This window comes from Puma concolor, chromosome A2 (assembly GCF_028749965.1).
Source record: "Puma concolor isolate L17-30 chromosome A2, mPumCon1.1.hap2, whole genome shotgun sequence".
Classification (NCBI taxonomy): domain Eukaryota; kingdom Metazoa; phylum Chordata; class Mammalia; order Carnivora; family Felidae; genus Puma; species Puma concolor.
Genome location: NC_141668.1, coordinates 90,486,300 through 90,510,704, shown reverse-complemented (window position 1 = coordinate 90,510,704; position 24,405 = coordinate 90,486,300). Strand labels below are relative to the sequence as shown.

Below are 24,405 nucleotides of genomic sequence, written 5' to 3'. Positions count from 1 at the left end.
TGTAAGGAAGGACCACAATCTAGGTGGTTTAGAATAACAGAAATGTATCGTCTCACGGTTCTGGAGGCTGTGAGTCTGAATCAAGGTGTTGGTCTGGTTAGCTCCTTGTGAGGCTGTGAGGGAGAATCTGTTCTGTGTCGCTCACCTAGCTGCTGGTGGTTTGCTGGCCGTCTTTGGTATTCCTTGGCTTGTGGAAGCATCAAACTGCTCTCCGCCATCATGGTCCCATGTTGTTCTCTCAGTATGGGTGTCTGTGTCCAGATTTCCCCTTTTCGTAAGGATGAGATTAGAGGCCCACCGGACTCCAATGTGACCTCATAGTAACTAATTATATCTGCAATAAGTCTCTTTCCAGATAAGTTCACATTCTGAGGTACTGGGGGTTAGGGCTTTAACATGTGAATACTGGGGGAGGGGGGAACACAATTCAACCCCTAACACCAAGAGACAGTTTTCAGAGTCTTCTGGGTGTTGCTATGTGCCGTGATTCTCCAGGAGAGCCGTGAAGTCTATGTGGTATTTCTCAAACTTATCTAACCGGAGAGCGCTTTTGATATGTGGTGGAGAATCATGACAGACTGGTGCTAATCGTGACGGCCTTCTGGGCAATGTTGATGGGGCTGTTATTTTTCTGTCATGAATATGGACAGTCAGGGCTGATGGGAACCGCGCACAGAAAGTCCTCCCTCCATCTCAGGGCACGGCCTACCCTGACTCTCCTGCAGCAGCACCCTGCCTGTCTGTGGTTAGCTCACCAAGATGATGGGTGCAGCGAAGCCAGCAGCCCCTCATGGCCCCATCAGTTCCTGGGTGGGTGAGGAACCCCCCTCCACCCCACCCAAGGGAGCCTCTCTGGATCTGAGACAGCTGCTGTGGATGACAGGGAGACCGGGCAGCCGCATTTACATTCAGGCAGCTGTGATCCCACATAAACTAGAAGGGAAAGCCCACAAGGGAGAAAATGACTTACTCATAAAATTTTAACAAACAAGTTGAAAGAAAAACCTGCCTCAGCTTCTTTTTGTGTTGCTTTCAGCAAGCCCATCTCTTGTAGTGAGCGGACATTCCTGTCGACAGGGCTGTTAAGAGCACTCTGAATAAGGTAATTACCCAATAAAGGTAATAGTCACCAAATTGCGTGGAACTTGAATTAAAAATATATATGATCGCAGGATTGAAGCCCAAGTCGTGTGTCGTATCTGCTGCACATGTGGTGTGCCTGCCTGGAGAGTAGGAAGCGTCACGGGAAGGAGGCTGCCATTTATATTCTGAAGGCGAACCTACTCTCGGAAGGAGGACCTCCAAAGATGCTGTATTCTCTGCTTCAAGGCAGCAAGGGAATGAGGTTTCTGCTTTCTACTTTATCTCTGCATGATGTTTCCGTTCACTTCGCAGGGCAGCAGTGCCGGTTAGCACAGTCTGCCCTTTCCTGTGAAGAGTGAGCCGAGGTGGCATCAGAACGGGCAAGGGAATTGCTTTGTGAGTTTCAGTGTCCTTGTAGGGTTGGCACGAGGAGGCAGTCTGAGCTACTGTCTGAGCTCTTCTGTCAGCACACCCTGGGACTGCATGGTTGCAAGACAGCTCACACAAAGGCCATTAGGTGTGAGCAGAAAGAGTGCAGGACCTGGGGTCAAAAGAATTGAGTTTTAATAGTCTCTGTGTCATTAACTAATTGAATGATTTTTGGCAAGTCAGTTCCCTTCCTTATGCCTCATTTTTCTCATCTGTCAAATGATGGTAAAAAACTCACTCTGTTCCTCTAGGGTGAGAGAATAAAAAGAATGATAGACACAGATGTATCATGAATATAATACCGATCATTAGCCTTAAATGATTGGTCAACAGGGAAGTTGCCATTTTAGGGTGTTAAAAAAAAAAAAACAAGAAAAAACAGAAACTGATAGAAATCAAAAATAAAACTAAGGAAACTCCCAACAAACAAAAGTTCAGGATGTGATAGTTTCACTGGTGAATTCTACCAAATGTTCAAAGAAGAATTAATACCAATCCTCCTCAAACTCTCCCAAAGAAGAGAAGAGAAGAGAAGGGAACCCTTCCTTCCAAACTTACTTCACAAAGCCAGCATTACCCTGATACCAAAACCAGACAAGGATGCTACACAAAAAAATTAGAGGCTAATATCTATGATGAGTATAGATGCAAAAATCCTCAACAAAATATAAGCAAACCAAATTCAACAATGCATTAAAAGGATCATACACCATGATCAAGTGGGACTCTTTCCAGGGATGCCAGGGTGCTTCGACAACCACAAATCAATGTGATACACACATTAACAAAATGAAGGATAAGATCGCATGGTCATCTCAATAGATGCAGGAAAAGCATATGACAAAATTCAACATCCATTTATGATAAAAACTCTCAACAAAGAGAGTACAGGAGGTCATACATGACAAGCCCCAGGTAACATCATACTCAACAGTGAAAAGCTGAAAGCTTTTCCTCTAAGATCAGGTAGAAGACAAGGCTGTCCACTATCCTCACCTTTATTCAACATAGTATTAGAAGTCCTAGCCAGAGCAACTAGGCAAGAAAAAGAACTAAAACACATATAAATTGGAAAGGGAGAAGTAAAACTGTCACTATTTGCAGATGACATGACATTATATATAGAAAACCCTAAAGACTGCATCAAAAAACTGTTGGAAGTAATAAATGAATTTGGTAAAGTTGCAGGATAGAAAATCAATGTACAAATTCTGTTGCATTTCTATTCATTAATAATGAAGTATCAGAAAGAGAAATTAAGAAAACAATCCCATTTACATCTGCATCAGAAAGAATAAAATACCAAGGGATAAATTTAACCAAGGGGGCGAGAAACTTGTACACCGAAAACTCTAAGACATTAATAAAGAAATTGAAAAAAGACACAAATAAGTGGAATTGGAAGAATATTTTTTAAATTTCCACACTATCCAAAGCAATCTACAGATTCAATCCAATCTCTATCAAAACTTCAATGGCATTTTTCACAGAAATAGAACAAACAACCCTAAAATTTATATGGAACCACAGAAGACACTGGATAGCCAAAGCAATCTTGAGAAAGAAGAACAAAGCTGGAAGCATCATGCTCCCTACTTCAAACCATATTGTAAAGCTACAGTAATCAAAACAATATGGTACCGGCATAAAAACAGACACACAGATCAATGGAACAAAATAGAGTCCAGAAATAAACCCATGCAGATATGGTCAAATCATTTATGACAGTTTAGCTAAGAATATAAAATGGGGAAAGGACAGTCTCTTCAATAAATGGTGCTGGGAAAACAGAACAGTGGTCCATGAAATTGGACCGCTATCTTACACCATACACAAAAATTAACTCACAATGAATTAAAGACTTGAATGTAAGACCTGAAACTGTAGAACTCCTGAAAGAAATCATAGGAGGTAAGCTCCTTGACATCAATCTTGGTGATGGTTTTTTTTGGATTTGACATGAAAAGCAAAGGCAAAAAAGTAAAACTAAACAAATGGGACTACATAAAACTAAAAAGCTTCTGCACAGCAAAGGAAACCATCAACAAAATGAGATGGCAACCTACCGAATAGAAGAACATACTTACAAATCACAGATAAGGGCTTAATATCCAAAATACATAAAGAGCTCATACAACTCAATAGCAAAAAAACAATCTGACCAAAAAATGGGCTATGCATAGACATACAGAGGGCCAACAGACACGACAAAAGATGCTCAACATCACTAGTCATCAGGAAAATGCAAAAACCAAACCCAAATGAAATACCACCTTACACTGGTTAGAAGGGCTTTTATCAAAGAGACAAGAAATAACAAATGTTGGTGAGATGTGGAGAAAAAGGAACCATTGTGCACTGTTGGTGGGAACATAAATTGGTGCACTATGGAAAAACAGTAGAGAAGTTGCTCAAAAAATTAAAAAAGAGAAATACCATATCATCCAGTAATTCCACTTGTGGGTGTTTATACAAAGAAAATGAAAACACTAATTCAAAAAGATAAATGCACTCCCATGTCATTGCAGCATCACCTAATAGCCAAGACATGGAAACAAGAGACGTATCTACTGATGGATAAGTGGATAAAAAAGATGTGGTCTATGTATACAAGGGAACATTATTTAGCCATAAAAAGAAGGAAATCTTGCCATTTGTGACAATATGAATGGACCTTGAGGGCATTATGCTAAGTGAAATAGGTCAGACAGAGAAAGACAAATACTGTGTGACCTCACTTGCATAGGGAATCTAAAACAAAATAAAAACACAAGCTCATAGATACAGAAAACAGAATGGTAATTGGGAGGGGGTAGGAGGTGAGGGAAATAGTTGCAGGGGCCCCTGAAATACAAATTTCCAGTTATAAAATAAGTCATGGGATTTAATGTATAGCACGATGACTTTAGCTAATAATACCATATGGCATATTTGAAAGTTGTTAAGAGAACAGATCTCAAAAGTTGTCATCATAAGAAAAAAAATTTTTGTACCTATGAATGGTGGTGGATATTAACTAGACTCACTCTGGTGATCATTTTGCAATATGTACAAATATCAAATCATTACACTGTATGCCTGAAACGAATTCAGTGTTATGTGTCAATTACATCTGAATTAATAAATAAAACTAAGGGTAAATTCTGAGGCTGGGGGAGGGGAATACAAAGTCTCCTCTTTTCTTTAGAGAGTAAGAAAAGGAGTAGAATAAGCAATTTACTCAGGGTTATGAGCAGTACGAATTAGGGACTACAAAACAGAGCTACAATATCAATATTCATTAGGCTTAAAAATTCATTTTTCTTTTTAAAAATCTAGCTAAATACTCAAAATGTATCCTAACTGCAACTATATAACTAGTATATATTTGCAAAGCTGTAGAAATGGAGAGTGTGGATATAGACTCACTCATGCAAATGATACAAAAAATGGCAGCATCCTTGTGGAAACAGCACTGAGCAGACAGGTGCTACCTCTGAGATGAACAAATCATGAGAAAACCACCTCTGTGCCTGTGTTCCCACAGGAGATAATTCCTGTCCTATTCAACTCATAGGGTTGAATAAAATGAAATACGTATCTGAAAATGTGCAAGTACCATATACCTGAGAAGTGCCATTATTTTAATCATTTGGTCAGGTCTCTGTTCTTCTCGTAATTCAATTAAATAACCATTGATTGAGGGGCTACAGGCCAAATGTGGTAAGTTTGGTCAAGAAGTTACTCATCCTGTGTGGGTCTGTGAATCAAGAGGAGAAAGGGGTGGCTTCAGGCAGGAAGGACTGAGAAGGGCTTGTTACAGAGGTCATGTGTGAGCTGCCCCTGAAATGAGTGTGACCAAGCAGAGTCATTCCATCAATATCTTGTGGGGCTCCACCCCTGTACCAAGCACTATCCAAGGGTCTTCAGCATTCATAAACAAACAGAAAGAAGAGGCCAGCACTTTAAGAATTTACATTCTAATGGAAGAAGGTGGGAGCTAGGTGAAGCAGGTTGTCAGGGCGAGGAGTCACCATATGGGAGGAGATAGTGGTGTTAACAAAGACACAGAAGAGGAACACAGGAAGGGAAAAGAAGCTTCATTTCTGGCTCTACTTTGGATTACTTGGTAGTGGCTGCCGGAGTCTGTGTTGAGAAGGACCCTGAGGCTTCCTTCTGGCTCAGGTAGAAACGTCTGGGCAGGATCAGTAAATAGTGTCTGTAATGGTGTGGGAAGGGAGAACTGCCACGTGTGTGCCAGAGATTTGCCATTCCGAGAGGGGTCCCACATGGCTGGATTACACCCTGTGCCATTATGGTCTGCGCCATTCCACTCTCCTGAGACAGTTACGAAGTTCGATAAGTAAGTATTATTGAGTCTAGCATTTATGTGCACATGGAAAATTACTTGAATATTCTCAGAGAAAGGCTCTTCTACATAAATGGAAGTGTTACTGGTCTACTTCCCCAGTCCTTTCTCTCTTCTACATCAAGACCACAAGTAGTCACGTAACTCAGCTACGTTTCGTAGAACGCGTCTGTTTGTGGTTCCACTTCTTTACTTCCTGGACCCCAACTCAAAGTGAGGTTCAGTCTCTTAGATTCTCAGAATTTTTAGTTCCTTATTATCTATTTTTATTTTTCGCTATTTGTCTTCTGTTTGGAGTTATCTAATTCATCCTCCTCACAGTATTTTAGAAGGAGAAAGATCTACTTCTTTGTCTCCTGAGGAAACCATACTGTCCCCTGGTGATTCATTTCTCCCCTCATATATCTTACAGTGTGGTGAGGTTCTAGAATGTCTCATACGAGGATGACTCCAGCTTTCTGACTGGGCCTTAAAGGTAGATGGAAGGAAACCCTATTACTTGGCCTTTGATAAGTCAAATAAACAAACTTAGCACATCCTTTCTCTGTTGAGGCTGTGTTGCTTTTAAGCTATCTTCTTAGTGCAAACTTTATTTTGTATGTCAAAAGCAAATTGTTAATGTTTCTTCTCTTAGGTTGAACTGTAGGAAATTGTATTTTTGGTCAGACGGTTGACTGTCAGCAATATCCTATGGCTCAATCAAATATTTTTAAACCTTTTTTAACAATCCTAATCTTGAGTATATGGGCTTTAGGGTGGTTTTTTTTTAAATTTTTATTTAAAAAAAAAAAATTTTTTTTAACGTTTATTTCTTTTTGGGACAGAGAGAGACAGAGCATGAACGGGGCAGGGGCAGAGAGAGAGGGAGACACAGAATCGGAAACAGGCTCCAGGCTCTGAGCCGTCAGCCCAGAGCCCGACGCGGGGCTCGAACTCCCGGACCGCGAGATCGTGACCTGGCCGAAGTCGGACGCTTAACCGACTGCGCCACCCAGGCGCCCCTTTAATTTTTATTTTAAAAATATAATTCATGGGGCGCCTGGGTGGCGCAGTCGGTTGAGCGTCCGACTTCAGCCAGGTCACGATCTCGCGGTCCGGGAGTTCGAGCCCCGCGTCGGGCTCTGGGCTGACGGCTCAGAGCCTGGAGCCTGTTTCCGATTCTGTGTCTCCCTCTCTCTCTGCCCCTCCCCCGTTCATGCTCTGTCTCTCTCTGTCCCAAAAAGAAATAAACGTTGAAAAAAAAAATTAAAAAAAAAAATATAATTCATTGTCAAGTTGGCTAACATACAGTGTATACAGTGTACTCTTGATTGTGGGGGTAGATTCCCATGATTCATCGCTTGTATATAACACCCAGTGCTCATCCCAACAAGTGCCCTCCTCAATGCCCAGCACCCATTTTCCCCTCTCCCCTGCCTCCCATTCCCATCAACCCTCAGTTTGTCTGTATTTAAGAGTCTCCTATGGTTTGCCTCCCTCTGTTTGAAACTATTTTTTTCCCCTTCCCTTCCCCCATGATCTTCTGTTAAGTTTCTCAAGTTCCACATAGAAGTGAAAACATATGATATCTGCCTTTCTCTAATTTCACTTAGTATAATACCCTCCAGTTCCAACCACGTTGCTGCAAATGGCAGGATTTCATTTGTTCTCATTGCCAAGTAGTATTCCATTGTATATATAAACCACATCCTCTTTATTTTTTTTTTTTAATTTTTTTTTCAACGTTTTTATTTATTTTTGGGACAGAGAGAGACAGAGCATGAACGGGGGAGGGGCAGAGAGAGAGGGAGACACAGAATCAGAAACAGGCTCCAGGCTCTGAGCCATCCGCCCAGAGCCCGACGTGGGGCTCGAACTCACGGACTGTGAGATCGTGACCTGGCTGAAGTCGGACGCTTAACCGACTGCGCCACCCAGGCGCCCCCACATCCTCTTTATCTATTCGTCAGTTGATGAACATCTGGGTTCTTTCCATGATTTGGCTATTGTTGAAAGTGTTGCTATACACATTGGGGTACATGTGCTCCTATGAATCAGCACTCCTGTATCCTTTGGATAAATTCCTAGTAGTTTTATTGCTGGGTCGTAGGGTAGTTCTATTTTTAATTTTTTGAGAAACCTCCACACTGTTTTCCAGAGCGGCTGCACCAGTTTGCATTCCCACCAACAGTGCAAGAGGGTTCTCGTTTCTACACATAGGATGTTTTAGTTTTTAATTTTTTTTTATTAGAGAGCATGAGCTGGGGAGAGGGGCTGAGGGAAAGAGAGAGAGACTGGGGTGGGGGGAGAGAAAGAGAGAGAGAATCTTAAGTAGGCTCCACGCTAACTGTGAAGCCTGATGCAGGGCTCAATGTCATGAGCCTGGGATCATGACCTGAGCTGAAATAGAGAGTCAGACACTCAACCAACTGAGCCACCAGGCCCCCCACGGGCTTTAAGATGTTTTGTGGAGATTGCCTTATACTTACAAAGGCAAAGGGAAACAAACAATATTTTGTTAAAACATGTCTCTGCTTTCAAAGCCCATTCTTCCTGTTGCCTCCTTAAAGATAGTAACAGAAGCTGTGTGAAGGCTTTTCTTTCCAAACTTGAAGAGCTGGATACTCTTCAGCTTGGCTTTTATTTTATTTTATTTTTTTTTTTTTAATTTTTTTTTTTCAACGTTTTTTATTTATTTTTGGGACAGAGAGAGACAGAGCATGAACGGGGGAGGGGCAGAGAGAGAGGGAGACACAGAATCGGAAACAGGCTCCAGGCTCCGAGCCATCAGCCCAGAGCCTGACGCGGGGCTCGAACTCACGGACCGCGAGATCGTGACCTGGCTGAAGTCGGACGCTTAACCGACTGCGCCACCCAGGCGCCCCTCAGCTTGGCTTTTAGACATGACATAAAGCCAGAAGGCAACTTGTCCCCTGTAGCATTCACTGTTTCAATGGAGAAAAGAAGCATTTCACGAGAAACTCTTGGGATGTTTAAAATGATATCCATACTTCTATTTGCTTTTTGAAAGTCTGAGGGCAATCTAGTTTCTCAATTAACTACTGAATAGCATTTGTCTTTAATCTGATGGAAGGTTCTTCCAGGAAGCCAAAGCTGGTGTTCAGAGTTTTGTCTGAGCATCCCTTTCCACTTCACTTGTGCAGTCCTGTGGCTGGCTGTGTATGCACATGGGTGTGGTGTGGAAGAGGAGGACCTGAGTGTTTTCACATTTGTAGGAAGGATTGTGGAGTAATGCAAGAGAGTAACAGAATAGCCTAGATGGAGAGAGGGCTGTTTCCATTTGATAGAAGGTAGCACCAAACCCTCTTCTAAAAGGGGGGGATGCTGGGAATACAGTTCTGTTCCTGGAAATAAAAGGGGCTTTGTTCACCGGGCCTGTTTCTCATTATCTGAAAACTGTCAGTCATGGAAGTAATGCAACCAGTTAGCTAATTAACAGGGACTCTGCTTCTGGGAAGGGGACCATCTAAAGATAACAAAGGCTGGGGCACCTGGGTGGCTCAGTTGGTTCAGCGTCCAACTTCGGCTCAGGTCATGATCTCACGGGTGGTGAGTTTGAGCCCCACGTCAGGTTTTCTGCTATCAGCACGAAGCCTGCTTTGGATCCTCTGTCTCCCTATCTCTGCCCCTCCCATGCTCTCTGTCTCGCTCTCTCAAAAATAAATAAACATTAAAAAAATAAAAGGGACACTAAGAGACTTTAGTTCCCTGCACTGCCATCTCATACCATTTAGTCACACATGTACCTGGTGACTGTGGGTGAAGGAGTAGGCTCAAGCCCAACTCTGCTGATTTCACTAATAAAAATGACAACACCAGGGCACCTGGGTGTCTCAGTCAGTTAAAGTGTCTGGCTCTTGACTTTGGCTCAGGCCATGATCTCACAGTTCATGGGATTGGTCCCACAATGGGCTACATGTTGGGAATGCATAGCTTGCTTGGGATTCTCTCTCTCTCTCTCTCTCTCTCTCTCTCTCTCTCTCACAATAAATCAATAAACTTAAAAACAAAAAAGACAACACTGAGAGTGGTCTTCAGTCCCCAGAGATAGGAGTGTGAAGTCAGTTCACAAGAGGCCAGGGAGATATTGCCCTGTGGGGCCAACTTTGTCTCACTGAGCCAAGAAAAGTGTTCTTAGCAAATTCTCAGATTCCCTTCACCAACTCACCAGGCTGCTGTACTTAAAAAATATCTAGAACATGAAGATCAATACTAGAGAACTGAGACATTTCCAGTATGAGGAAGGAAGAAAAAGACAATGTTTCTGTCTTTTTTTTTCTTTTCAAGGAAAGAATCACAAGAGTGTTTGGATGTCTTCTTCAGTCTTTCCTGCTTCGCTTGGAGGCTGATGCAGAAGTCGTCAGTAGCTGCTTTTTCTTTCCTGAAAGGGTCCTTATCTCAGAGATTTAGGGATGAGAAAACTGGGGATGCCATGTGGTAGGGATGAGAGGTTAGAGTATTTGCTGAGGCAGAGATAAAACCCCCTGTTCTATCTCTCTGCTTTGCTTTACCGTTTCCTTAAAAGTTATGTCATATGCAAATAATATAAATAAAAATTATCTTATAAGTGGGGAAAGACCCCAAATATGGAGAGTATGATTGTCACCAGAGGGAGTCAGAAGTGACTGAACTCTGGGTTTTTATTCTCAAGCCAACCCATGGATTTATAATATACTTTTACTATCCCCATAATATACTTTGGCCAATCCACTTGACTTCCGTGATTTTTGTCAACAAACTCACTTCCTGCCTCATGTGGAAGCTGCAAGGTTGGTTTAATTAAGGTTAGTACTTTGAGGGGCTCAATGGAAGAAGCTTAGAAATGCAACATGGCATAACAAAGTAAGCTAAGGACACCTTAGGAAGGAAAAGTGTACACAGCACCCAACACCCATTTTGGGGGTGCCTAAATGCAAACTTTACAAGAGACTGCGTATACACCAGCTGGAGAGAATCAGATCAGCTTCCACATCCCTCATTGGACCAGAAACTGGGTGATTCTGTTAATCCTGTCCCTCTGGGGATTATCTGAATTTTCAGACCTCTCTCTAAGTCCTCTCCAGGGTGGAAGCCATCTGTCAGAGGCACCTCTGGGTTTACAGCTCCTCCAGCATTCAGACTCCACCTTCCAGAGCTCATTCCCTAACTGCTGGGCCATATAGCCTGTCTCAGCTCCAACTAACCCCCAGCTGCTCTAGGCCTGACAGTATCCCTCGGATCACTACGAGTCTCCTTGCTGAGGACACTAAACTAGAAGACTGCAGGGCCTGTACATGATGGTTATGTTGACAAATATCAACCAGCTTATTCCATCTGATCTTTAATCTTTTTTTTTTATTGGTTTGGCATTGGTTCTGATTATAACTTCATCATTTACAATTTGGAGAGATTCAGTTTATTTTTATTTTTAACTTTTTAAAAAGTATTTATTTTGAGAGAAAGAGAGACTGTGTGAGTGAGTGGGAGGGGAGGGGCAGAGAGAGGAGGAGACAGAGAATCTTAAGCAGGTTCTGAGCTTTGCAGAGCCCCATGCAGGGCCCAACTCATGAACTAGGAGATCATACCCTCAGCTGAAACCAAGAGTCAGACACTTAACTGCATGAGCCACCCAGATGCCCTTGTTTTTAACTTTTAAAAAAGAAAATGCAAGTTTCTTAAGATAAAGACAAGCAATTAAAATGCTTCCCATAATTGTAAGCTCTGCTAAATACAAATAATAATGACAACTAAAAGTACAAACTTGGTATGCAAACCAAGACTAAGCCACTTTGGATTTGGTGCCATTCAGAGATATCGACTAGAAACCCCTGAAGTGGGTTTTTCTTCTGAAAACATGATTCTATGTGTTTTGAGTATGGTTTTCTGGGACATTTGGTATGGCTTTTTGAGCCCACAGTTTGAACTTTGCCATAGATTGGCAGAGTGACAGAGGAGAAAAATTAAGAAGGAAATTAGGAGGAAAAATTCGGAGTGGGAAATTGAAGAATGAAAGAAGGAATGTTTGCTCTCTTTCTCCTTCTCTGATGTCAAACTTCTGACATGCATCTGAGGGGCCCAGAATTACAGGATCATACACAAGTGTGGAAGTATGGTAGTGATTTTCAAATCATGTATCAAGGAATCCCAGAGGTTTTTTTTTTCAGGGGCTGCCTCACAGATGAGGAAGGAGAGTAAGGCTCCGGATCCTTTTCCCCAACTCTTTTGTGGACTTGACAGTTAGATGGAATCCTAAAGGGAAGACCAACTATAGCTTTCTAGGCCCATTTAAGCACTTTAGTTTTTAAAATTAGAGTCATCATAAAATGAGCAAGATGGGGGTGCCTGGGTCACTCGGTTGGTTAAGCGTCCAACTTCGTCTCAGGTCATCTCGCAGTTTGTGAGTTCAACCCCCATGCCGGGCTCTGTGCTGACAGCCCAGAGCAGAGCCTGGAGCCTGCTTCAGAATCTGTGTCTTCCTCTCTCTCTGCCCCTCCCATGCTCACACTCTGTCTCTCTCTCTCAAAAATAAACAAACAGTAAAAAAATAAAAAATAAAAATAAAATGAACAAGATGGAGAAAATCAGCAAAGATCACAAGAGAGCCAAGTGAAAGACTCTCTTCTTGTTATTGGTTCATGCCCCTAACTGTTGAGCTTTCTAAATTCAGGGCCTTGACAAAGGGCACTCTCATATTGGCCTCTGCCAAAGCTTTGGTCCTGTAGCATTCAGACTCCCAAGGAAATACAGCTTAGCTTTGGATCATCCCACTCCTCAGGCTTCAGACTGTCTCCCATATCTCCTAAGTTTCTTTTGTTCTCTAGAAAACCAGGATGACAACAGAGCTCAGCTTTACCATTCACAGAAATTATTTTAGGGTCATTCCAGATAATCGTTATGGATTTCTTTGCCAGTTCAGGAACAAAGAATTTTGTTATCCAATGATGATCTAGCAGAAAAGAGACTGAAGCAGGCCACAGAGCAGGATTTAGAGAACTACGACAGCTGACTACAAAACAGGGAAGAACATGCTGGAGTTTTAAAACAGTTCTTTGGTACTGGTCAGAAGTGAAGTGGGTTGGATTGAGCCTGATGGTGACCATGAAGGGGCTGCCAGAACTTTTCCAGATGAAGGGCAGGATTTCTGCACAAGAGACTGGAGCCTAGACTTCCATGATGGTGCCACAAAGTAATCAAACATCTGCATTGCACATAAACAGTAGGAGTGGAAATGCCTGCTGAAAGCTCTGTTGAGAGAGAATTACAATAATTGAGCTTTCTATCACGGGGCTCTGCTCTGCAGCCACAAGGTCATCATGGAAGAAATAATGGAGCAGTCTGCAAAAACCTAGAAGTATTTGGTCTTTTGCATGCCCTCCATTGCACTTTGTGCATGACAGCAGCTCAGTAACTATTAAAGATGGTGCGGGAAGTGCCTTTGTAATTTCTCTTGGGAAATGTCTTTCTTTGCAAAAGTTAGGTTAAAAAAAAACCTACTCTTCAAAGTGATGGCAAGAAGCAAGGATGAGTCCTTCATGCTAATCCTGTCCCTTGACAATAGAGATACTTTGCTAGGTGTATGAAAACTGCAAGGTCATCTAGGTATCTCTTTGAAGTACAGCAAGACACTATAGCTAGGTCTTTGGCCAAATACTGAGCTCAACAGCACTCTGGAGTCCATGCTGATCTTTAAGCTGTGAAGAGAATCTGTAAATTCTTTTGAGTTTCATCAACTCCTCAGGAATCAACTAAGGTCATAACGTTTCCTGTTGTGCTGAGGAGGAAGTGGGGGAGACTCTTCCTTTTAGGTAGCTGAGTCCTTCCCTTAAAGTTGCCATTTATTTAGGTTTATCGGATTTGGGGACCCACAGAATTTCCACCAGTCACCTCATCAAAAACAGAACAAACAAAAACCAAAGTGTCATCTTCTGGTTGCTTGTCTTACAACCCGTTATAAGAAATAGCTTTGAAGTATCAGATCCGATATCCTCTGAGACTGAGCCCCATTCCAACATGAATTCCTCTGAGAACCAGAAGATGGAGGGATCAGTCTTGGCACTAGCTTTCATGAAATGGATGACAAGTCACCTAATGTCTGTAGCATCAATTTTCTTGTGTATAAAATGGGGATAACAACAATAATGGGACTGTTGGAAGTATCAGATGAGTTAGGGGATATAAAAACACACTGTAAATTGTTAGATGCTCCAGAGATATAATTATGAACACTAGAGAGGCAGTGATGGTACAGTGGAATGAGCATCAAATTTGAGGTCAGGAGACAGGGGTGTATATCCTGAGTCTTCTGCTTAACTGTTGTGTGATTTGGGGCAAGACACATAAGACCCAGTTGTCTTCATTGTAAATGTGATTTATTGAACTACCAAAAAGCTTCATAGGGTTTTGAAACTGAAACAATAGCCAAATGAACTGGTGGTAGAGATCTAAACTATGCCACTCAGTTTTTCTCCCTTGGGAATTTGGGATTAGAATTAAAGGACTGTCCGTTATTTCTGAACAAGGATGTCAGAGCAGGAGAACTCAACATGCGTTGTGTGAAGGGATGATTAGTAGAGGAAATAGGTGTACCGAGAAGGAAGGATGAAGTAGGTGAGAGAGAGATACACACATAGACAGCAAAAGACTACTCCCTGGTTTCTTTACTATTCCATTTCTAGGTGACATCCCCAAATACCCGTATTGTAAATTCCTTCTGGATTAGTCAAGGCTCAGTTGCAGATAAGGGAATCCATTCTAGCGGTTTAAGTAGAAAGGGATTTAATGTGGGAATTGGGCATTTACAACATTGCTAGAAAGGAGACAGGCTTTAGGCTAAGCTTTCAAGACAACTCCCCCAAACAACCTCACAGAAGTGGCCTATGGAGGGAGTTCCAGAAAGCTGGCAAAGAAATTGTTCCCATAGCCACTGGCTTTACAACCAAACTGCTAAGATCCACGGCAGGAAGATTCTTGACACCCGTGAAGCCAAGACCTAACCACAGAGATACCTGCTACCACTCTCACCCTCCACCAACACACATCCACTCTGTGGGGCACAACTGCAGCTTTGGAGGTAGACTCTGCTTGGTGGAAGCCAGGCGATGTGCAGGATTGTGCTCTAAGGCGTCAGAGCAATGCAGTTTCTACTGTTCCAGCATGTGGAGCAAACCATGCATGGGATAAAACGTGATCCAGTGAGTGAATCTGTATATGCCCCCCATATCTACTTTGCTTTCTTTCTTCTCAAAGTAGGTCCAGTCAATTTCTGTTCATTTCAGCTAAAGAGTGCTCATCAACACACTCACGTGACTGACATCTTGAATATGCTGCAGTGGAGCCATAGATTCCTTTCAACAAGATGTTCAGGGATGGCCACTTCAGAGACCAACATAGAGAAATAAGGACAAGGTCTGGCTAAGATTGGGACACCGGGGCTGTATAGTGTTACTTTTTGTGCTGAATTATTGTTGACAAGCCCTGAGCTTAACATAAAGGTACTTCCTATAGGAAATTAGATAACCGCAGAGGTGTTAACAAAGAGACTATTCTTGGCATAATCACATCCGTGGATTGTGGTCTTAGTAAACAGCACGTCTTCAAGATGTTCCCCAGCGCCTGGCACCTCACCCTTTCCTCCTTCTTCCATCTTTAGTCAGACCACCCACCACACTGAAGGCCCACTTCCTTCCTTGGATCGAGATAGACTGCAGGAACGCTAGGTTAGCATCAGGTTACCTCATCAGTGGTTTGGGAGGCCAGCACGAGGTCACAAAGAGCATAGAATGTGAGTTGTCTGGTTAACCAATTATTAGTAAGGGACCTTAGGCAAAGTATAGAATCCCTTTAAACCTCAGATCCTTGTCCAAAATGGAGTATTGATGCCTGCCAAAGATATTTGTGAGAATTACAGGAGATAGTACAAAGCCCTTTGCAGCAGTTTCTGGCACACAGACCATGCATATTACATACTAGCTTCTTTAGGAAAGAGTCTTTATACCTGTAGGCTGAACCACGTTTTTGAAGCTATGCTTTTGGTAAATGGATCCTTGTCTTGAGGTCCTTGACTTGACTCTATGTCTCAATTCCCCACCATCTTCTTGATCTTGCTGAGACTTGTATCACCCTCTCCCTCTTCTCCCTCAACCCTTTGTCTCCTCTTCCGTATTTAGTTCTATGGTTGGATATCTGTGACTCAGCTGCCTGCTTGCACAGATACCTGATATTTTTGAGATTCCTCACTGCATACGTTACCCTTTCGATGATCTTCATATCCTGGACCACCACTGCTTGCCTAGATACCACCACCTGCTGTTTGTCACGTTACTCTCTGGATGCCAAGTTCCATCTGCCTTTCTCTGGACTCTTGTAGGTGGGCGCTTACTTTCCCCCCTTGTTACCCGTGTTTCTTCTCTTCCCCTCCTGCTCCAGTGAATGATCTACTCTCAGGTCCTGGATCTTAACCCTGTTATGCCAGGCAGTGTTTTCATAAATAAAATAGAGCCTTCTAGGTTCTTGCTACTCCAAGTGTGATGCAATGGCATCATCTGAAGTTTCTTCAGAACCAGAATCTGTGTTTTAACAAGATCCCTAGTTGACTCACAGGCACAGGAGAGCTTGAGAAGCACTGAACTATAGCAAGGAAAGATGGCTAGGTTAGAAAATCTTTTGGTGGTACCTGGCAAAATCTATTAACCTTCTTCCTTGTGATGTTCTAGAAACAAAACGCTGTTTCCTAAAGGAAAGGACTGCAGTATGGAATTCTATGTCTCTTCCTCCCAGGAATGGTTGAAGGATGAAGTCCATGCTTGAGAGAAGATGCAGTTCAATGACAACCCTAGTAGGCTATTTATTTGAGAAAATTCACTCTAAGGCACTTCTACTTGCTTCTGACCCAAATCCAATGAAGGTATCCTGCACTTATGAACTATACCCCAGCCTTTCCCAAATCTACCTTCTTTGCTCCAGTTGTCCTGGAACCAGCCCCCAAGCACAGAGCAGAGCCCAGCGGTCATGGGGGAAACAGTTGGGGGGGGGGGGAAGCTTTGAGAAACTGCAGGTATTTTCGGTGACATGACCGAACCAGTGGCCCTTCCTCCTAATGTTTTTGATCATAGTATGTCTTTGTGATATTGGGGGTATTAGAATGTTTACTCTTTTTCACTTATTCAGATACACCAACACCCCACCCTTTTTTCTCCTTAAAAGCTGCCAGTGCTGGAAGGGTGAACTATGCTAAATTTAAAACTAAAAACCCAGTCACTCTATCTATATTCAGATAAGGAAACAGGTTTAAATTAAAGCATTTGTAAGTAAAGTGGAGAGACCTCATGACCCCTCCAGCCTACCTGCCCCACGCTGCCTCCCTTTCATCTACATTCCCATCTGATGACAGGAGGAAACATGGCCTGGTGCCCTTTGCTGTTTGGAACACACAGACGTTACTCAGATTTCAGATGCAGCTTCTAGTGAAGGGAACTCTTCCATTCTCAGCATGGGTATCACTGTGACCTGGGCCTGTCCAATCAGCACACCCGGGACTGCTGTCGTCTTGTGAAAATGATGGACCCCATGATACACAGAAGGCGATATGGCAGGGTTGGGGAGCTGGGGTAGAAGAGAGGGCTTAAAAGTCATTAAAAATAAATGAGAGGTATGGAAAAGGTCCTCTGTTGCAAGAATGGAAAGGGCTAGAGGTCAATGGCTAGAAAGATTGAAAGCACTCCTAAGCCACTTAGCATAGCAAGAGGTTGGGGAAAGAGGTAACTAATTTCTTGCTTTTTGAGCACAGCAGTGGTGGTTAAAATAGAGTCGTTAAATTTCAGACGCAGATAGGATTTTCTTTAAGTTTACTTATTTATTTTGAGAGAGAGAAGGAGAGTGCACATGAACAGAGGAGGGGCAGAGATAGGGAGAGAGAGAATTCCAAGCAGGCTCCATGCTGCCAGCACGGAGCCCAACGAGGGGCTCGAGCCCAGGAACCGTGAGAACATGACCTGTGCCGAAATCAAGAGTCGGACACTTAACTGACTGAGCTACCCAGGCGCCCCCTCAGATAGGATTTTTCTAAGCTGTGGCAAATGCACAGTGATAATCAGTTGCCTTCTAAAAATGCCACTGGGAAAATACTTGATAATGTAACTACATCTTCAATGAAAGATACTGTATGAATTTTTCAAAAGGAAGTAGTGATGACTTAGAAGTGTGTGTACTTTAGGGAAGACTCTACCCAATGTTTACATGGTATCAGACATCCACATGTATAATTTCCTCTTCTCTGCAGGAACTGAGTGAAGAGGTATTTGCTTCCCCACTTGCAACAAAGAACTTATGTTCAATGGTTAATTATAAATGAATAAAAATGTTCAGAATGAGGGGATCTATTCCTGTCTGTAGTATGTGGTAGTGAACTTCAGCTGTCTAAGGGAATAGCAACGTTTGGTTTCTGGTAGGACAGGGAAGCGTCATTATTAGTTTAAGACAGACCTCTGTTAACGGCATCAAATCCAGTCTCCACGACGGAGGTTCTGAAAGTGTCATTCCTAGACCAGCAGCATCAGCATCTTCTAAGAACTTGGAGGCCCCACCCTGACTTGCTGAATCTAAAACTTGGGGGGGTGGGGCCCGGCAACCAATGTTTTGAAAAGACCTCCAGGTGATTTGGAAGCTCACTGGTTCGAAAGGCACCTGCTACCCGGTGATGCCTGGGAGGGAATGTGACAGAGTTGTAGGTAGTGCTAGGGCTCAGAGCCAAGCCCGAGTTCCTGCCCCACTCTGCCAGCATTTGCTGTGTGACCTTGGCAAGTCCTTGGCCTCCCTGAATATCGATGTTCTCTTCTACGAAATGAGGACCATTTTCCTCTCCTCACAGACCTGCTGTGGAGCAAACAAAGTGACCTGACTCCTTATTTGTACTGTAGTTTAGAAAACAAGGATGCTTTTCCACTTCTCTGCCTGAAGCTGGGTTCCTGCTGGGAAATCTAGCAAGTAAGGTTCATCAATATTTGTGGAAAATTAAGAGGATTTTCAAATGGATGTTCCTCAGGGCAAGTCAGATGTCTTGTATTAAGTGGGCTGTCTGCCGCTGAGGCCTGGGCTATCCTCTACAGGAGCCACTGGCCATGTGTGGTCACTGAGCACTTGACATGTGGCTCATCTGAGTTGCGATGAGCTGCAGGTATAAAATATACATTAGATTTTTAAGACTTGGTATGAAAAAAACCAAAATATAAAAATGTATAATTTTTTATATTGATTCCATGTTAAATTGAAAGTCCAGATAGATAAATATAGTCATAAAATTGATAAAATTAACTTTACCTTTTAAAAAGTTAAAACGTGGCTACGAATGGCAAGATTTGTAGCCTCGCAAATTTCAAGTAAACAACACAATATTTTTTTAAATTTTTTTTTTTAATGTTTATTTTTGAGAGTGAGTGGGCAAGCAAATGAACAGGGGAGGGGCAGAGAGAGAGGGAGACACAGAATCCAAAATGGACTCTAGGCTCTGAGCTGTCAGCACAGAGCCGGACGTGGGGCTCGAACCTATGGACTGTGAGATCACGACCCGAGTTGAAGTCAGATGCTTAACCAACTGAGCCACCCAGGCGCGCCTCAAGTATGCAACACAGTATTATTGTCACTGGAAAAAAATGCGGCTACAAGAAGATGTAAATATGTGTTTCCCATGACATTTCTGTTGTGCAGCGCTGGTCTAGGCACCCCCAGGGGCCTGCACTGTCCTCACACCAGACCCAGGGAACGAGGGAAGAGCCTTCTGATAAAACCTGCTCGTTAGCTTCTTGGCTACCAAACTTCTGATCTCTGTGAAATTTTTCCTCATTATCATCTGTGCAGCATTTCGTAGCTGTAGAGGATTCCGTAAATTTTTTTTATCAGCTATTCCTTGTGACACAGCCTGGGAGGCAGGTCACTGCGAAATTATGAGACTCTTTATAATGATCATCATTCAAAGGCCAGTGGAGCCTCCCTCCCCCCGCAGACGCACACTCTCCCAAAGTGGGGACAGGAGAACTACAAAGCAGAGGCTGGCCTACAGTGCAAGTGTAGACAGAGCTAGCTCAAGTAACTTGGGCTTGTTAATAACGCCCACGCCCAAGGTAAGTTCACCGAGTGGCCCCGTCGCTTCTAACATCACCCCTCCCCCATCCCACCACGTTTTCTTACAGGCAGAATTTGGACACTCGTTTAACCCTTCAGACATTTTTAAAGCGTCAGTTTTCATGAGATGAGAGTTTCTTGAGCATCAGCCCACTCTATCCTCCCTTGCTTAACAAAAGACAACGGAAGGCAATTCCCTCGGATGTCTACTTGTCTTTGGTTCCATTTAAAAATCAGCTCAGGAAACCATCTGTCAATCAAGTATATTACAGAGAGAAACATTCACGGAATTACCTGAGTTGAGATGTTTCAAATGACAATTTCGTATTTGCACCTCTTAAATTATTCAAGACGACATAAGCCTGCTCTAATCTTTGAAAAAGACAGGAGGATTAAGGAAACTTGGCACTCTGGGTTTTACATGTTTAGTCTTATTTTGAGACCCCAACTCTTACAGGATACTGAGAGAACATTCTAATAACAGGAAGAAGCCATCGGTGTGAGTACCTAGGACAGATTATGTGTGCCTGTTTTATAGCTTGTTTGGGTGATATTTCCCCATGAAAAGCAAACAATGACAGGTGCAGGGGGCGAGGCGGTACAGACAAACGAATCTACGCCTGTAAAATTGCACATGTAATTCGTGTAATATCTGATCACTCTTTCATTTCAGATTTTTCATTTTAGTGGGGTGCAGAAAGTTCCTAGTTAAGTTCAAATAAGTATTGAGTACCTGCTGATGCCAGGCACTGAGAGTGCAGAACTGAGAGAAACACGGTCCCAGTGGCAGCTTGGACTAAAACAGAAATAAATGATAACCCCTCTACACATCCATGACTATTATTTTATTGATTTTCATGTATTGGGCTCTTTGCTTTCTTTTTTTTCTTGCTTGCAGGGGGCACCAGGCACTTGGCACAACATCCTATTTTTTAAGGCACATTTAAATTTAATTTTGACAGCAGAGAAAGGGATATTCTACACAGAGCAAAAAGCCTTTAGAATCTGTCTTTGGTATAAATGCTTCTTTAAAGGTAAAACTATTGTGTTTATAATGTAGTATGAATATACATTTCTGGGACCAAGGGTTTATTTTTCTCTTAAAAGACACTTGTGGATAATCCTGTTTCATTAGAAACTGATAGTTTTGTATTTAGATTTTATATACACCATTGCATTGGACTTTGTGCTGACAGCTCAGAGCCTGAAGCCTGCTTTGGATTCTGTGTCTCCTTCTCTCTCTGCCCTTCCCCCACTTGCCCTCTGTCTTTCAAAAATAAATAAAATGTTAAAAAAAACTGAGATTTTATATACACCAGACGGTAGCTGTTGATATTAGTATGAACAATAACATTAGGCTATGATAGTAAGTCTATCACACAATCAGGGCAATACACTGTTACTTAAAGGTTAGGAACAAACTTTATACAAACTTGCAATTTAACCTCAGTTCTTAAACATCTCTACCATTGCTCTGGATTCAGGGAAGTTTTCCCTTTCTAAAAATATCCCAGGGCACTTGGGTGTCTCAGTAGGTTAAACATCCGACTCTTAATTTCGGCTCAGGTCATGATCCCACAATTGTGAGATTGAGCCCTACATCAGGCTTGAGCTGAGCACAGGGCTGCTGAAGATTCTCCCTCTTCCCCTCTCTCTGCCCCTCTCCTGCTAGAGAAAAAAAAAAATCCCCAAATAGCCCTGTTGATCCACTTGCCTGCTTCTTTAAGGACAGATCTCCACCCCCACCCCCACCCCGCACCTCCCACTTCCTGGTCCATAGTAAGACCTATCCATCTTTAGTTACTAACTGACTGCATTAAAATGAATACTACACTGGTCACTAGGGCTTCTGCCAGAATGTGTGTATTTCCTGGGGTCAGAGTACGCTAGTCACTACTTCTGCTAGAATGTGGATGGGTATCTCCTGGTGACTGAGATAGACATTCTCAGGTCCACTTTTACACTAGCTGAACAGTTTTCAGTTTTCCTGCTTTCCCAGCTAGGCTGTGTTCTCTCTCTCGTCACTCACAATAACATGGCTCCCTGTGTGGATTGCATCAGTGGCTCCAATTCTTCACCCTTCTCTGCTCTCTGTCTTATAATTTGGCTGTGTCTTCCTCCTGTGGGTGAGGTATAACTCCACACCCAGGATGACTTACTTTCCCAGGGGGAAAGATGGAAAACTTAAACGTCACCATGCCCATCCTGCTCCTGCCTCAATTCTCCCATCTCCTTTCTCTCCCAAGCCCTATTTCCTGCCCTTAATTTTTTATGTTCCCACAACCAGTCCTTGCAAAAAGGCTGGAGTTCTACTATAATTATTGCTAACATTTATTGAGTACTCACTATATATATTAAGCACTGAGCTAAGTACATTACTTGGATTACATCTTGGAGACCTGCTGTAAGATAGATAATATGATCTACATCTTACACAGAAGAAGCTTAAGAGAATCAAATGATTTGCCCAAGAGCCACAGCTAGTAAGTGGTGGAGCTGAGATTATCACCCTGGCAGCCCACATTCTCTACCTCTGCACCACTGCCTCTTCTCGGTGAAATCTCCTCATCCCCATTTCCCACTGTCATCCTGCTTCCCCATCCACAGGCAACCATTAATATATATTGTCTTAAAAAAAATTTTTTTTTTAACGTTTATTGATTTTTGAGAGACAGAGAGAGACAGAGTGCCAGCAGGGAGGGGCAGAGAGGGGGGGGAAGGGGAGGGAGGGGGAGAGGGGGAGAGAGAGAGAGAGAGAGAGAGCGCGCGCCAGTGAGCGAGTGAGCATGAGCGGGGGAGGGGCAGAGAGAGAGGGAGACACAGAATCCAAAGCAGGCTCCAGGCACTGAGCTGTCAGCACAGAACTCGATGTGGGGCTCGAACCTACCAACCATGGGCTCATGACCTGAGCCAAAGTCAGATGCTTACTTAACCAACTGAGCCACCCAGGCACCCAACTTTTTTTTTTTTAAAGTAAGCTCTGCACCCAGTGTGGGGCGTGAACTCACAAACTTGAGATCAGGAGTCACATGCTCTACCAACTGAGCCAGCCAGGTGCCACTAACGTATACATTTTTATTCAAATACGTTTTTGCACAATGCAGATGGCTGTTTGGTTTGCACTAATTTTAACCTACATTAATGATAATTTATTACCTATCTTATTCTGTTCCCTTTTTTTTTCACCAGGCATCCTGTTTTTAAGATCCACCCATGTTGCTATGTGTTCAGTCTAATCTGTTGTCTCTGACCTGCCACATAATAGTAAGGTTTTCACTCACCCCAAATTATTTAAAATTTTTCTTTCTTATTTCCGAGAGAGAAAGTGTTCATGCAAGCAGAGGAAGAGGGCAGAAGGAGAGAGAGTGAGAATTCCAAGCAGGCTCCCTGTCCAGTGCAGAGCCCCACATGGGCCTCAACCCCACAAACTGTGAGATCATGGTCTGAGCTGAAATGAAGAGTTGGACACTCAACCGACTGAGCCATCCAGGTGCCCCTGAAATTATTTATTCAGCCTCTATAACGATCACTCAGATTTTCTGCAACTCCCCACCATGAATAATAGTTTAGTAAGCATCCTCATGCACAGTCCCTAAAGCTCTAGTGACAAATTCCTGGATATAAATTCCTGAGCATAACTATTAGGTCACAGGATATGCTTAAAAATTGGACTAGACTGCTCTTTAGAACAATTGATTCAGTCTACGCTCCCGCTAGCAATGCACAGAGGCAAATCCCCCCGTTATCTTGTCTAAATTCCGTGAGCCTACAAGGTGTAAGTTGACAACTCATTGCTGTTTTAATTTACATTTTTCTAATTACCAATGATTTGGGACATTCTTCAAATGCTAGTTCTGTTTTTGAGTTTCCTCTTCTACAAGCTGTCTATTCATTATCTTTGCTCATTTTGTAAATGATTTTAATTTTTTTCCTATTAATTTGGAGGACTTCCTTGCTTATTCTAGATACTTGTCTGCTTGAAACATTCCAGACAACTTCTCCCAATCTGTCACTTAGTCTTTGTCCTTGTTGTCCTTCATGAACAGTAGTCCTATTCTGATGTAATTCAATTAATACATATATTTTTTGCCTTATGGTTTGTGCCTTTGAAGTTTTATTTGAAAATCCTACCACACGTCCAGCTCTCAAAGACTTTTATTTTTATTTTATTTTAATTTTTTGAAAGAGAGCACGCTTGAGAAAGAGCTCTTATACATGCATATGGGGGGATGGCAGAGGAGAGAGAGAATCTTAAGCAGGCTCTACACCCACACAGAGCCCAACATGGGGTTCAATCCCACAAACTGTGTGATCAAGACCTGGGCTCAAATCAAGAGTCGGATGCTTAACCAACTGAACCACCCAGACACCCCTCAAAGATTTTTTAAAAAAGATTCACTTTATGGGTTTACATTTCCCTTGCTTCCTTTTAAAATGTGATGGTTAAAATA

The 24,405-nt window shown here is 42.7% G+C and overlaps 1 protein-coding gene and 1 long non-coding RNA gene across 4 annotated transcripts in view; both read right to left on the bottom strand.

Annotated features, from left to right (window-relative positions):
• The window catches only part of LOC147583299 (uncharacterized), a 43,750-nt gene extending 41,767 nt beyond the window's left edge, over positions 1–1,983 (bottom strand). Inside the window, exon 1 of the long non-coding RNA XR_015248072.1 lies at positions 146–1,983. This is a non-coding gene — a long non-coding RNA (uncharacterized LOC147583299). The remainder of the gene's footprint in view (positions 1–145) is intronic.
• LHFPL3 (LHFPL tetraspan subfamily member 3) overlaps positions 1–24,405 on the bottom strand; it is a 575,393-nt gene that overhangs the window by 137,599 nt on the left and 413,389 nt on the right. The window lies entirely within an intron of this gene.